The sequence below is a fragment of the Heterocephalus glaber genome, unplaced genomic scaffold (genome assembly GCF_053883595.1).
Source record: "Heterocephalus glaber isolate CG9 unplaced genomic scaffold, H.glaber_assembly_v1.0 deba00001577, whole genome shotgun sequence".
NCBI classification, from domain to species: domain Eukaryota; kingdom Metazoa; phylum Chordata; class Mammalia; order Rodentia; family Bathyergidae; genus Heterocephalus; species Heterocephalus glaber.
In genome coordinates this window covers 31,838,460-31,854,016 of record NW_028258358.1, presented here as the reverse complement: position 1 = coordinate 31,854,016, position 15,557 = coordinate 31,838,460, and the positions used below count along the sequence as shown (strand labels likewise).

The 15,557-nt window shown below is 39.2% G+C and overlaps 1 pseudogene; it reads left to right on the top strand.

Annotated features, from left to right (window-relative positions):
• Positions 1-6,136: 6,136 nt before the first annotated feature.
• On the top strand, positions 6,137-7,303 carry LOC101715930 (vacuolar protein sorting-associated protein 26A pseudogene; annotated as a pseudogene).
• Positions 7,304-15,557: the final 8,254 nt, after the last annotated feature.

Here is a 15,557-nt window from a genome sequence, read left to right as displayed (position 1 = left end):
ATTTAATTGTTCTCTGAAGGCTTAATTTGCAATGCTAGGAAATTTAACTTCTTTCAAAAAAAGAAATATTTGTTTGGAAAAGCCAATTATTAGCAAAATCAAATAGGGAGGAAAGGAAGATTACCTAGCAGGCTTATCAGACACATACATGTTCCTTTGGGAAGCAGTAACTGCTCCTGCATGGTAGGTGGGGCTTCAGGCCTCCTGACCACGTTGGTTTGCCCTGCCTCAGACTGGGGCCCAAGTTGTGTGTTCAAGTGTTGGTTTTCCCTTTCTCTCAAGACAGCCATCAGAACAACTGTAAGGGTCACAGTGACCTCACCTTCACCATCGTTATTCCTTTGGTGTCCCTAACAGCTCTGCAAGGAGGGACAGGCAAGGATTTTGTCTCCATTTCATGGATCAGAAAGTGGAGGCTCAGAAAAGTTACATAATTTGATGCTCCCTCCTGCACTGTTTTGGTGTCTGCTTCCACCCTGTCCATAGGAAAGCTTTTGGTGTCAAGACGGATTCGCAGAATTTTAGCAAGAATTTGAGAGTCAAGTCTAAGAGGAGCTAGTCCTTCTGCCTAGAGGGGAAATGTGCCAGTTTATTTTTGGTTTCACGTTCACCTACTTGCCACCTCCTCTTTCCTGGCTTTGTTTGCAGTTGGCCTGGTTATTAGCATGCTGGGCTTTGGATATACCTTAAGGCTGGCCCAGGATAAGGACATCTTCGTGTTGACGTTTCCTGTCTCAATTTCCTTCCTGGCTTCCTTCTGATTAATGGTCAGCCCTCCTTCCTCTGTGTTTTTGCCTTCAAGCCAGACTTGTACAACCCGACAGGAACTGTGTTCCTGCAGTTTTATAACTAAAAATAACAAAAAGAAAAGTGTTCAGTTAATCTCCCGCCTCCCTAGCCTGCTTTGCCCAGCCCTCTGGGTTGGTCTCATGCTTTGAGTGGAGACAAGCTGCTGGCCCTTTGAAGAACCTCCATAAACAGTCAGGTCAGGCAGAGTCAGGGGGGTCTTGAGTAGGGAGCTCACTTTCAGGGTCAGGACAGGTTGGCAGACAGAACCTTAGCCTGCTTTACCTTTTAACTAATTTTCTCCTTTGGGAGATAATCTTTTGCAAAAGGGAAGGGGACTGAGAGATAGAGGGAAGGAAGGAGAGGAGGATGAAAAAGAATTCAGATGTGTGGCTGGACGTGGTTGTGCACACCTATAATCTCAGCACTAGGGAGACTGAGACAGAAGGGTCACTACTGTGAGTTCGAGGCCAGCCTGCGCTACATAGCAGGGCCGTGTCTCAAACAACCAAATGTGTTGTGTGCATGTACCAACTTGAATGTAATCATTATGCTCTACAAACATCTACCAATAGAAAATACTAAGCAAACAAACAAAAAAGAATTACTGTGTGCTAAGGACTTCAAATACATGATGCCATTTAATCCTCATAAATCAATCATATAGGTCCTGTCTTCATTTTATTATTTTATAAAAAATTTAAAAATTTACAACAAATTAACAAGAAAATAACAATAGTTAATACACTGTGTCTTCATTTTAAAGATGAAAAAATAGGGCTGCGGATTTAGCTCAGTGGTGCTGGTGACTTCCTTGAAAGCAGAAGGTCCTGAGTTCGATCCCTGGTACCAAAAAAAAAAAAGATGAAAAAACGATGCAGAGAGGTTAAGTTAGCCACCAAACATGCACAGCTATTAGGGACACCATTTAAACCCAAGGATATCTTGATTCATTTTATTTTTTGTGAGCATCTAATTTAAATTTAAATTTTATTGTTATTATAATTAAAATTATAAACATTCATTTAACAAACTATTGTTGAGCCTTTAGTGTGGAAGGATGTCAGGCCTGCAGGAAAATATAATTAAGATCTAATTCCTGGCTTCAGAGAGTTTTCATTTAAGTGGAGCAAGCTGACTATCTTACATCTTATACTGAAGAAATATGAAGGTTTGTTGCAAATGAACCCATATTTGACCTATTCCATAGCAACCTGACAGACTTCCTTTTCTATTTTTGACCTGTCAGCAGACACTAGATATGTTCAGGCTGAGTATTTTATCTCAGCCATTAAAAACCATGCAATCCAGGCTCAAATCAATCAGTACCTCATATCTGTTATGTTTTTACTTAGTGGCAACCAGCGTGGAGCCACCATCCCTACTCAACAGTACTTTTATTCCACCATCGTACCCAAGAGTAAGCAAGGCCCGGGCACTGCTTGGTGTGTCAGCAGGTGGCAGCCTGGCTTTGCATACTCTGTGTGCCTCAGATCAAATTGGATTCAGAAACCCATGAACCATGGCGATTCCTATCACTGGAGTTTTCCGATCTTTCTGAACCTTAAAGCAATGCATTCTCCAAACATGAAAGCATAGAGTTTATGATGGAGCCATTTTGAGAAACTCAGTTTGTCTTAGTTGAGCTTTTGGAAAAATTGATTGGGACGCAGATCTTTAGCTTGTGCCCTGCAGCCCACCACAACTTGTCCATGGATGCCGTGTCTATTGGACACCTTGTCAGAACCAACCCACTTGGACCAGGTCTCTGGAGCAGACCTCTATCTAGCAATGTGGCAGCCTTCTCCTACTTCCTGCTCTGAGAATTCAAAAGGCTGCCCCGCTCTAGTAGTTCTCAGTCTCCCTAAGACATCATTTCTTGTGATAAAATGAGAGTAAGACTCCAATATAGCTTCATCAACTGGACACCAATAATATGGTGCTATTGGGTCTGAAGTGTCTCTCAAAAGTCTCATATGTTCAGACGTTGGACTTTTGGAAGGTGACTGGATCACTGGATTGATCCACTGATGAGTTTATAGCTGTTAGAAGATGGGATCTGGTCAAAGGAGGCAAGTTACTGGGGGTGTGACCTAGAAGGTTATACTCTTGTCCCCTGCTCCTTCTCTGGCCACTACACAGTGAAGAGTTTTCTTCTGCCATGCCATTTCTGCCTTACAGCCAGGCAAGGGCTAAACCCACTGAAACTGTGAGCCAAAATAAACCTCTTCTTTAAGTTGTTGATGTTAGGTATTTTATCCCAGTGAGGAGAAAGCTGACTAATACAATAGCCACATGAAAATGATGGGTCACAACTGTATCTGTGAGTTGCCTATGAAAAGTTTGTTTGCTAAGAAAATAGCCTCCCCACATGAAATTATGGGAAACCTGTTGAATTAAAGGGAACCACAAATCATATATAAAATCATAGACTGTTTGAATTGTATCACTGTCTAGGTCAAATGTTATCACTGTACATTCCATCCATGTAATTGTGTTCTGCAGAATCTTTTTTGAATATTCTGAGTTAGTGGTAATCTTGAGTCATTCTACTTATTAGAAAGAATAGAGCAATCGTTCTTTAAAAATTTATATCACCACTGAGCTTTTTTTCCTTCTTTTTGGTGCTGGAGATTCAACCAAGGGCTTTGAACACGCTAGGCAAGTGTTCTACCACAGATCTACCTCTCCAGATCTAGACACTTATATCATAATAAAGACTTTTAACTTGTAATATCCCAGCGTTTTAAAATTAATATATTGACTAAGCTAGTTTAGTCTGTTTGGAAATTAACTTTGTTAGTTTGATCAAGTGAGTTTTACTCTATTTTTGAACTTTATATAGAACTAAAGGATTGGTAGAATTATCGAATGACTTTCCTCATCACAAAATATTGGGTCCATTTCCTCTTTTTCCCTTTCAGGAAGCCACTAATTGGTGATTGCTGAATAAAATTCTTTAGGACACACCAGGAGCTTGTTGCATAAGCCACTGAAAGCCATTTTTCATTTCTTTACTGTTGGAGATAAGGTCTACATCCGGGAGTTAAATTTGGACTAGAAAGAGTCCCATTTGCTGATGTCAAGGGAAGAATTCCAGGAGGGCATTTGCCATGAAATTCCTCCTTTGGGATGCCAGGCATGTGACATTTGCTGTTGGAGCTCAACTTGAGAGACTCTCAGTCTCTCTAAAGTTCCTTGTATTTGTAGTGATAAGCAAATATTTCTGTGGGCCACACATTAAAGCTTCAAGATAGTTGCCACTTATTTTCTAATCAAGGAAGCCATTCAGGAACTCACCAAGAATGTGCCAGGCAGACATGTACAGAGGGCAAGAGTACAGAAGGGTACTGGGAGTGACCAGAGGGCACTGAAAGAGGAGGTGATGATAACCAAGCCCTTTCTGGGGCCCCTGAGGCTCTCTGAAACCTGGCCCTGCCCAATTCTTCAGTCTCACCTCATTTTGGCATTTTGGCCTTCTCTTCCTGAACACATCATCCTCCTCTTGCATCTATAGGATCATCTGTGGCTGTCTTAAACCTTATCACTGATGCCTCAGCTCCACTTCCACTACCCTAAGAGTTCTTAATCACCTAGCCTCAAGTCATCCTGCTTCCACATCTACCCCTCATCACTCTCTAGAATATTATCCAGGACTATTTCTTTCTAGCACTTCCATTCTCTTAATTATTTTCTTTACTAATTTGACTACTTGTGTATTTTCTGTCTTTCTTCCCTAGATTTTGTTTTATTGTGAAACTTCTGTTTTTTATTAAGGGTATATTTTTCATCTAATGCTGACGTGCTTTTCTCTAATCTCTTGGAAATTACCTACCACAGAATAGCACTCTAATTTATTGAATGAATATATTAAAAATTATCTGTAAACTTATTTCATCAAGGCATAGGCTTGTTCTTTGGAGTCAGTAACATAAAACTACCAAGAACTCTGAAGAACATGAGCTTTTACCCTACTTGCAAGCTAACAGGTAGACTGCCGCAGAATCGGGTGTACTGGCAGATGATCTGAAACTCCTATGACTGAGGTAAAGGACATTTTACTCTTCATTGTAATAGCAGGAGACAAAGTATCACCTTTTGCTGCAGTTTCCTAAGCTAAAATTTACACAGGGGAATATGAAGAGGGCAAGATAACATCTATACACACAGAGGGTGCGTTACAGGAAAGGGACCCTGAGCTTGGAGAACCCAACTGTTTTATAGTGAGCAACAAGCCTTCCTGATATACCACTGGAGGGAGACATTATCTTTATTATTCTGGACAGTAAAAAAATCTGCCCTGTGTTCTAGAGGGAAACAACTATGTTTTAGTCACTTCATTCCTCAGACAAAATATTCAACACACACAGCTTATGGGATGAGAGATTTAATTTGTCTTAGTTTGTAGAGGTTTCAGTGCATAGTTGGCTGATTCCAAAGCAGGACAGCATGGCAGAGAGGCGTGGTAGAGGAGAAGCAACTTATGGCATGTCATCCATGAAGCAGAGAGACGGTGAAGGGAAGAATAGGGGAGGGAGAGAGTCCCTTCCAAGCAACATTCCTAGTGACCTGCGTCCTCTAATCAGGCTCCATCTCTCAACATCACATTTAGCTATAAACTCATCAGTGGACAAATCCACCGATGATTATCCACTCATGAGTATCACTCCTCCACGATCCAATCATCCCCCAAATCCCCACTTGTAATCACCTGAGACTTTAGGGGGACATCTAGATACAAACCATAGCAAACTATCTCTGTATTTAAGCAGATTTTTTTTTCAAGGATGTTTGAATACAAACATCTTTTAAAAGATAGTCCAGGAAAAAGGTAGTCAGTGGCTCTGTAAGAAAGATATGTAAAAATGGGGGTAATCCATGGAGAATTCTTTCCTAACAAAGTTGATCTTCCTGGTGTATCTTTCACTAATTATCCCCATGTCTCATCTCCCCTCCCATCCCAAGGAAAGCTCAAATAATGTTTGCTTAATGGAAGACTTACTTTAACGCATCTCACATACATTCCTTTCTTTAGCGAAATAGCATATCAATAAATTGACTCATTCTTACTGGAGTGGCCATGTGAGTAGCCCTGTTTCTAGGACTGCAGAACTTTTCTTCTCAAACTTGAATACCCATCAGGTAGCAGGTTCCTGATATAATGCCTAAGAGCAGACAAAGCCATAGGATAAAGTTGAACACTTCCTGGATAACAGATTTTACTAAAAAAGCAGGAAAAGGTCTATTAACTTTATATTTAAACAAACATAGATATATTATGCAATGAATACAATATGCTCAAGGGTTTTAAAGATCAAGAAAAGATTTCTTTGGGCAGCACTGCCATTTCTTCTCTGTCCTAGAATACAGATGAACTTTTATCTACTGCTTTAGTGGAAAAATTTTAAAAGCCCTTTTGTGGAATAATATTTTGAAAACTATGGGTCATGATCTGGTAATGTGTCGTGAAATCAATCAGGTTCTTCTGAAGGAAGAGTGGAGTGAGGGGACGCGGTGGTGGCGCTGACAATGAACTTTCTTGGAGGCTGTTTTGGTCCCATTTGTGAGACTGATGTTGTCCTTAATGATGGGGAAACGAGGAAAATGGCGGAGATGAAGACTGAAGATGGCAAAGTGGAAAAACACCGTCTCATCTATGATGGAGCGTCTGTTTCAGGAAAGATAAACCTAGCCTTTAAGCAACCTGGAAAGAGGCTAGAGCACCAAGGAATTAGAATTGAATTTGTAGGTCAAATTGAACTTTTCAGTGACAAGAGTAATACTCATGAATTTGTAAACCTAGTGAAAGAACTAGCTTTACCTGGAGAACTGACTCAGAGTAGAAGTTATGATTTTGAATTTATGCAAGTTGAAAAGCCATATGAATCTTATATCGGTGCCAATGTCCGCTTGAGGTATTTTCTTAAGGTGACAATAGTGAGAAGACTGATGGACATGGTGAAAGAGTATGATCTTATTGTTCACCAACTTACCATCTATCCTGATGTTAACAACTCTGTTAAAATGGAAGTGGGCATTGAAGATTGTCTACATATAGAGTTTGAATATAACAAATCAAAGTATCATTTAAAGGATGTGATTGTTGGAAAAATTTACTTTTTATTAGTAAGAATGAAAATATAACACATGGAGTTACGACTGATCAAAAAAGAGATCACAGGAATTGGACCCAGTACTACAACGGAAACAGAAACTATTGCCAAATATGAAATAATGGATGGTGCACCAGTAAAAGGTGAATCCATTCATTCCAATAAGACTATTTTTAGCAGGATATGACCCAACACCAACAATGAGAGATGTGAACAAAAAATTTTCAGTAAGGTAATTTTTGAATCTAGTGCTTGTTGATGAGGAAGACAGAAGGTACTTCAAGCAGGTGGAAATCATCTTATGGAGAAAAGCTCCTGAAAAACTGAGGAAAGAGAGAACAAACTTTCACCAGCAATTTGAATCTCCAGACTCACAGGCATCTGCTGAACAGCCTGAAATATGAACTGAATAGGAGGGAAAAAGGAAAAAATCCATAACCGTTAAGTTGAGCAGGTTAAAGATGGTTGCAGCATGTGTGTGGGGGAAGAGGACAAAACTCCATATATAATAGTCTTCCTTTACCTTAAAGTGCTGCGTTTATTTTACAATATAAGTAAATGTTCATGAATAAACATTTTAAAAAGTTCTTTCTTTGAAACACTGGAGATTTATTTCCTGAGCTACCTTTTATATTTTTATTTTTTTTAAGTGCACACTTTGATGATAAGCACTCAGATATTGCATCAGCATAAACATTAAAAGATTTTCATTTGAATAGGAAAGAAAATCAATCAGGTGGGTCTTGGTTAATAATAATAAACAATGGAAGGGACAATATCAGAGGGTATCAGAGATAAGTATTATTTTATGAAATGTTTCTATCAGTATTGTGTATGTGAATGAGCTGGGTTGCAGTATTAAATGTATTTCTCCCTGCTGTCATAAAAGTTTAAAAGCTACTGTGGTAGATACTATAAAGCCGAACATTATTATTTATAAACATCTTGAGCTCTATTGGGAACATCGGGTACATGAACAAAATTAATGCCAAATAGTGAAGCAACTTGGAAAGCAGCTCTCAAATTTCCAGATGGCAAAGACAGAAAGAAATGACAAGTAGAGTGGATGATAGAATAAAAATTTCACATAATCTCAGATTAAGTTAGAGAACTATGAATGGATATGTCATAAATGTTAAGCCCTCAGTTTATGTTTGAAAAAAAATCCACTAAATTAATTACTATTTCTAGACCAACAGAGATTATGACTGCTCTGTATTTACTGTGTAATTCTTCACATCGGCAGAACTTTCTTCAGTGTGTGGGGTTCATTTGGAGTGAGATGTTTATACTTCTTGTAGAGAGCATTTGGAAGAAGCTGACCCAATGTGGAACTTTTACTTGGACAAGAGAACACTGTGGCATAAAGACTATAGCATTTATTGATCATATATTCTATTTCAGGCAGCTTATATATCTGTCTGTATATATTTGGAAAGTATCAGCTAAAAAAGAAAGTGGAGATCCATGTGGCTTCAGATAGCTGCCATCGCTATGGCATTATATGGAGGGACAACCGGGCACCAGGCACTGTAATAGATTCATTCCAACATTTCCTTTCAACAGTTCAAGAACAACCACCATTTACCAAGGCCTAACTCTGTCAAACACGATGTAAAACATTTCTCCTGGACTATTTCATTGAATCCTCTCAACAATCTTTTGAGGAAGGTACTGTTTTATTCCCACTTATGAATAAAGGAAATGAGACTTAGGGAGATAGTACTTTGCTTGGCATTGGGCAGTTGTTAAATGGTAGATTTTTGGCTTTGTGTGAGGAGGAACTCTTTAAGCATTAAAACTGCCTCAAAATAGGATGTGCTATTGTTTGATGAAATGAGGTCATTGGTCTTGGAACTAATGAAGTAGTTGATCTAATTGATCAGGATTATTGGATGTTGAATTTCAGATGCAAGAAGGTTACCTAAGGCAGGTGTTTTCACATATGGAACTTACACTGATCCTTGAAGGAAGGGTAAGAAGGTGACAAAGAAGAGCAGTCAGGGAGGGACTTTTGAAGGAAACTCCACAGTAGCAGGCAGGTACACTGTTCCCTAGGGAGATCAAGGAGGGTTGTCTGCCTGATTGACTCTTCTATCCACCCTTCTTTTGTCTGTTTCACTTTCCCATTGTGCCATTGACCCCAGCAGCCCACCTGGACCCCCTGGCTAACCCAGCACGAGGCTGAGTCCTGGGTGTGCTAATAATGACAGTTCTGCACCTTGTCTATCTGTTGGACAGGGTTTATTTTTTTGCCACTAACTGAATCCTATATGGAGTTGAAGAAGTGAAATTTACATTCTTGCTAAAAACTCTCATGTGACTCCTTCACCTAATTTTCAGTCCACCTCCTCTTTCAGTTGCCTGTCACTTCTTTCATCTGCTCATCTTCACTGATTGTTACTTCTGTGTGAGACATTTTGGGGAAAGTCACTGTGGGAATCACTGCTATAATGTAGTCCAACTTGAGCTTTGAGAACTTGATGACCCTTTGATTTATCTTGCACTTGTATCTGTCACTTGGTCTACTATTGTGTACAAGTTCCTACAAACTTAAGAGGTTTAAAGTAACACTCATTTATCAGCTCACAGTGCTGTAGATCAGAAGATTGAGAGGGCTTTGCTGGGTTCTCCGCTTGCCATGACTTTTTAATGATTGGGTCTTGCTATGTTGGCCAGGTTAGCTTTGAACTCCTTGGCTCAAGTAATCTTCTTTCCTCAGTCTCCTGAGTAGCTGGGACTACAGGCACATACCCCAGTGACCAGCTCAGGTTCTCTATTTGGGGTCTCACAAGACAAAACTAAACCATGGTTTTGGCCAGGCTGGGCTCTTCTCTGAAGGTTCTGGGGAGGAATTTGCTTCCAGGCTTATTTGTGTTAAGGTCTATATAGTCTGAAGATTCCCTCCCCGCCATATATATGTTGGAATCCTAACTCCAAGGTGAGATATTAGGAGGTGGGGCCTTTGGGGAGGTAATTAGGTCATGAGGATGGTGCCCCCATGAACAGGATTAGTGCCTTCATAAAAGAGGCCTGAGGGAGTGTGTTTGTCCCTCTGCCAGGTGAAAACACAGTGAAGTTTCTATCTATGAGAAATCTCCATTTGACATTGAATCTGCTGGCACTATGATCTTGGACTTCCTAGCATCCAGAACTGTAAGAAGTGAATTTATATTGTTGATAACCACTTAAATTATGATATTTTGTTATAGAAATCTGAATGGACAAGTAGAATTGTTTCTTATGATTATAGGATGGAGATCCCTGTTTCTTTGCTGGCTGTCAGATGGGGATCTCCTTAGGTCTTAGAAGTCGCTGGTATTCATTGCCATGTGACTTCTTTCATATCATTGCTTTCCATACATTCAGAAGCTTTCTGACCTGAGAATATTCTCTACTTTTAAAGGGCTCCTGTGATTGGATTAAGTCCAGCTGAATAACTTAAAGTCAACCGCAAAATTCCTTTTCCCATATAACCTTAATCTCATGATCACAGATCATATCACAGATCTCACCATGCTCCAAAGGGAAAGATTAAACAAAGGTAGACATCATTAGCTTGTCCTCTGATTCTGCCTATCACATCTGGCAAACACACTCACTGTGCCAGCTCATCTCACTGCTTGGATGTTAGAATAGGGGCATGCTACTACCAACCCTTTTCCCTTTAGCATTCATTACCCTACTGGTTCTTTCACCAGCTTACTTTCCTAGTGAATCTCTTACTGCTTGGATGGTACAGTGCCAGATGCATGGAAAATACCTCATCTCATAAGTACTGCACTGCTGTATGCTGGCCCCATCAATAATAATGCCCATACCACCTGTAGATACGACAGAGCTGGGTTCATTGCTCACTGGTGTAGGGGGAGCATCACATGGATGGAACTTTGGCAGGTCTCAGAGCAGGAAGGCCAGGTTAGAATTTATTGGATAGTCAAAGTTTCGTTGGCAGCCCATCTTCCAATGTGTCTGTGGGTGGGAATGTGGGGTGGAGTAGGACCAGATACAGATTATGATGTGACAGTCCTGGATTATTGACAACTGGGAGGGGAGAATTTTTGATTTTCAAGTGAATTGGTGCAAACAGTCAATGGTCTTTCATGGAAGAGTTGGTAGTTCTTTCAGGAAATTCTTATAGTGAACAATCAAGACATTTGCTTGAGCAAGAGTTCTCTAGAATGACAAAGTCACATGCATTAATTAACATGCAGTCAAGCTGTGTGTGTGTGTGTGTGTGTGTGTGTGTGTGTGTAGTCACAGGCTTCAACTCCCAAGCTGTGTGGGCGGTAGATGATTCCAACTTTAAAAAAAAATTTATAAATACTAACTTTTTTCTTAAATTCTTTTATTGGTACATTTTAGATATACAATACATTTACATTTCTCATTGGGAACTTGTGCCTTTACATGATGTATCTTGGTTCTTATTTTTTCCCTATTCCCAGCCCTCCCTTCACCCCCTCCACTCTTTACTATTTACAAAGACTTTGTTTCCATTTTTGCCATTTCTCATAATTTTCCCTTTCCCTTCTTTCCTTTCTCCTACCCCTCCCACTTCCCCTTCCCCTTTACCCCTTTTCTTCCTATTTCACATTATCTGTTATACCTTTTAGTCCTTATTTACACTTTCAGTTTCTCACACTAGAGATACCATTCGGTATTTACACATATGTGTCCTATTTATTTCACTTAAGAGTATTGCCTCAATGTGCATCCATTTAGCTATAAATATCTCTAATTTCTTATTTTTTATGGCTGAGTAGTACTCCATTTTATAAAAAAAACCACATTTTCTTTATCCAGTTTCCAGTTGATGGGCATTTGGGCTGCTTCCAAGTTTTAGCTATTATGAATTGTGCTGCTATGAACGTCGGTGCACATGTATCACTGTGGTATGATTCTTTTAATTCTTTGGGAAAGATACCAAGCAAGGGAATAGCTGTGTCATTCCTAGTTCTTTGAGGTATCCATGGTTGCACGAGTCTACACTCCAACCAGCAGTGGAGGAGGGTTCCTCTTTCCCCACAGCCCTGCCAGCCTTTGTTATTGGTTGATTTCATGATAGCAGCCATTCTTTCTGGAGTGAGGTGGAATCTTAGCATTGTTTTCATTTGCATCTCTCGAGGGACCAGTGATGTTGAACATTTTTTCATATGTTTATTTGCTATTTCTACTTCTTTGTCTGAGAAATGTCTATTCATTTCAGATGCCCATTTTCGGACTGGGTCTTTAAATTTGGGAAGTCTGATCTTTTTAAGTTCTTTATAGATTCGAGATAGTAGCCCTTTGTGTGAGGAGGAGCAGGTGAAGATTTTTTCCACATTGTGGGTTGTCTCTTCACACTGCTGGTGGTTTCTCTTGCTGTGCAGAAGCTTTTTAGTAAAAAGAGATCCCACTTGCTGATTGTGCTAGTTCACAGGCAACTGAGGTTTTGTTCATAAAGTCTTTTCCTACCCCAGTGTCTTCAAGAGTTCTACCTAACCTCTGTTCCAGCTGGTTCAGCATTTCTGTTTTTATATTTAGATCTTGAATCCATTTCAATTTTAGTTTAGTGCATGGTGAGAGATATAGGTCTAGTTTTAATCTTTGGCAAGTTGAAACCCAATTTTTCCAGCACCATTTATTAAAGAGGCTATCTTTCCTCCAGTGAGGGTGTTTGGCTCCTTTATCGAAGATGAGATGGCTGAGTGTGTCTGGCGTTGTTTCTGCATCTTCTAATCTGTTCCACTGGTCTTCAGCTCTGTTTCTTTACCAGTATCATGCAGTTTTTATCACAGTAGCTTTGTAGTATAGTTTCAAGTTGGGGATTGTGATACCCCCTCCCATGTCTCTGTTACCTAGAATTGCTTTTGCTCTTCTGGGTCTCTTCTTGTTTCAAATGAATTTTTGGATTGTTTTCTCCAGGTCTGTGAAGTATGCTGCTGGGATTTCAATTGGGATTGCATTGAATCTATATAGCAGTTTTGGAAGTATGGTCATTTTCACCATATTGATCCCTCCTACCCAGGAGCAAGGGGGATGTCTTTCCGTTTTCTGATATCCTCTTCAATCTCTCTTTTCAGAGCGCTATAGTTTTCAGAGAAGAGTTCTTTCATTTCTTTTGTTAGGTTGATTCTTAGGTATTTCAGTTTTTTGGATGCTACTGTGAAAGGAATTGTTTGCCCTATTTCTCTCTCAGTGAGTCTGTTTGTGGAGAGGAAAGCTATTGGTTTTCGTGTGTTGACCTTGTATCCAGCTACTCTACTGAATTTGGTTATTAAGTCTAGAAGACTTTTGGTAGAGTTCTTGGGGTGTTCTATATAGACTATCATGTTATCTGCAAATAGTGACAATTTGACTTCTTTGTTTCCTATCTTTATTCCTTTTATTTATTTCTCTTTTCTAATTGCTGTGGCTACTGTTTCCGAAACTATATTGAACAAGAATGGTGATAGTGGACATCCTTGTCTTGTTCCTAATTTTAGTGTAAATGATTTCAGTTTTTGACCATTTAGTATGATACTGGCTGTTGGTTTTTCATAGATGGCTTTTGTCAGATTGAGGTAGAGACCATCTATTCCAATTTTTTGTAGGTTTTTATCATAAATGCATGTTGGATTTTGTCAAATGCTTTTTCTGCATCTATGGAGATAATCATATGGTTTTTGTCCTTGGTTCTATTGATACAGTGTATTACATTGATTGATTTGCGTATGTTGATGCATCCCTGCATCCCTGGGATGAATCCCACTTGTTCAGGGTATATGATCTTCTTGATGATCTTGTGCATTCTGTTTGCCAGTATCTTATTAAGGATTTTTGCATCTATGTTCATTAGTGAGATTGGCCTATAGTTCTCCTTTTCGGTTGGGTCTTTCCCTGCTTTGGGGATCAAGGTGTGATGCTTGCTTGCAGGAATGAATTTGGGAGTATTGCTTCCCTTTCAATTTCATTTAAGAGTTTAAACAGTAGTGGCAATAGTTCCTCTCTAAATGTCTTGTAGAATTCAGCAGTGAAGCAAGCCATCAGGACCTGGGCTGTTTTTAGTTGGTAAATTTTTAATTATGTTTTCAATTTCATTGATTGATATTGGGACATTTAGAACTTTTAGGTCATCTTTGTTCAACTTTGGTAATTCACACATATCTAGGAATCCGTCTATTACTTCTGTAGTTCCCATCCTATTGGTGTATAGGTTCTTGAAGTAGGTATTGATGATCCTCTGGATTTCTGCTGGGTCCATTGTAATTTCACCCTTTTCATTCCTAATTGCATGGATTTGAGGCTTTTCTTTCCTTTTTCTGATAAGATTGGCTAAGGGTTTGTTAATTTTGTTGATTCTTTTGAAGAACCAACTCTTGGCTTCATTGATTTTTTTGTATCGTTCTCTTAGTCTCCATTGAATTGATTTCTCCTCTGATCTTGATAATTTCCTCCCTTGTATGAGCTTTGGGTTTGTCCTGCTCTTCTTTTTCTAGAAGCTTGAGGTTCAGCATCAGGTTGTTTAATTGGGCTCATTCTGTTTTCCTAATATGTGAATTCGCCGCTATGAATTTCCCTCATAAGACGGCTTTTATTGTGTCCCATAGATTCCGATATGTTGTATTGTCATTGTCATTTAATTGAAGGAACTGTTTGATTTCTTCTTTAATTTCCTCTGTGACCCATTGGTTATTCAGAAGTGTGTTGTTCAATTTTTATGTGTTTATGAAATTCTTGTGGTTTCTTTTGCTATGGATCTCCAATTTCATTACACTATGGTCTGATAATATACAGGGGATAACTTCAATTCCTTTGCACTTACTTAAACATGTTCTGTGTGTGAGTATGTGGTCTATTTTGGAGAACGACCTGTGTGCAGCTGAAAAGAATGTGTATTCTGATTTTGTGGGGTGGAAGACTCTGTAAACATCTGTTAAGTTCATGTGTTCAAGAGTTCGATTGAATTCTAGTATTTCATTACTGATTTTTTTGTCTAGTTGATCTATCTATTTGTGACAGTGCAGTATTGAGGTCCCCCACTACTATTGTATTAGTGCATATATGACTTTTCATGTCTGTTAGTATTTTTTTTATATAGTTGTGCACACTGGTGTTTGGTGCATAGATATTTATGATTGTCATCTCTTCCTGTTGGGATCATTCCCTTTACAAGGCTGTAGTGTCCTTTTTTTGTCTCTCTTAATCAGTGTTGGTTTGAAATCCACTGAGTCTGCAAAGAGGTTAGCTACTCCTGCTTTTTTTTGGGTTCCCATCCCAAGGAGTATTGTTTTCCACCCTTTAGCTTTCAGTCTATGAGTTTCTTTTTGAATTAAGTGTCTTTCTTGTATGCAGCATATTGTTGCATCTTGCTTCTTGACCCATTCTTCCAGTCTATCTCTTTTGATTGGTAAATTAATACCATTAACATTAATGGTTATAACTGATAGTCATTGACTTATCATTGCCATGACTTTTTCTTTTTGTTGGATTCTCCCCCTTTACATTTAATTTCTTGTCATGCCCCATGGGTTCATTCTGCTGTGCTTCCTGAGGTTGAGATCCTCATTGTCTTTTCATAGGATATTGTCTAAAATTTTTTGGAGTGCTGGTTTCGTAGTCATGAAGTTCCTAAGGTGTTCTTCGTCATGAAAGTATCTTATTTCTCCATCCATTTTGAAAGATAGTTTTGCAGGG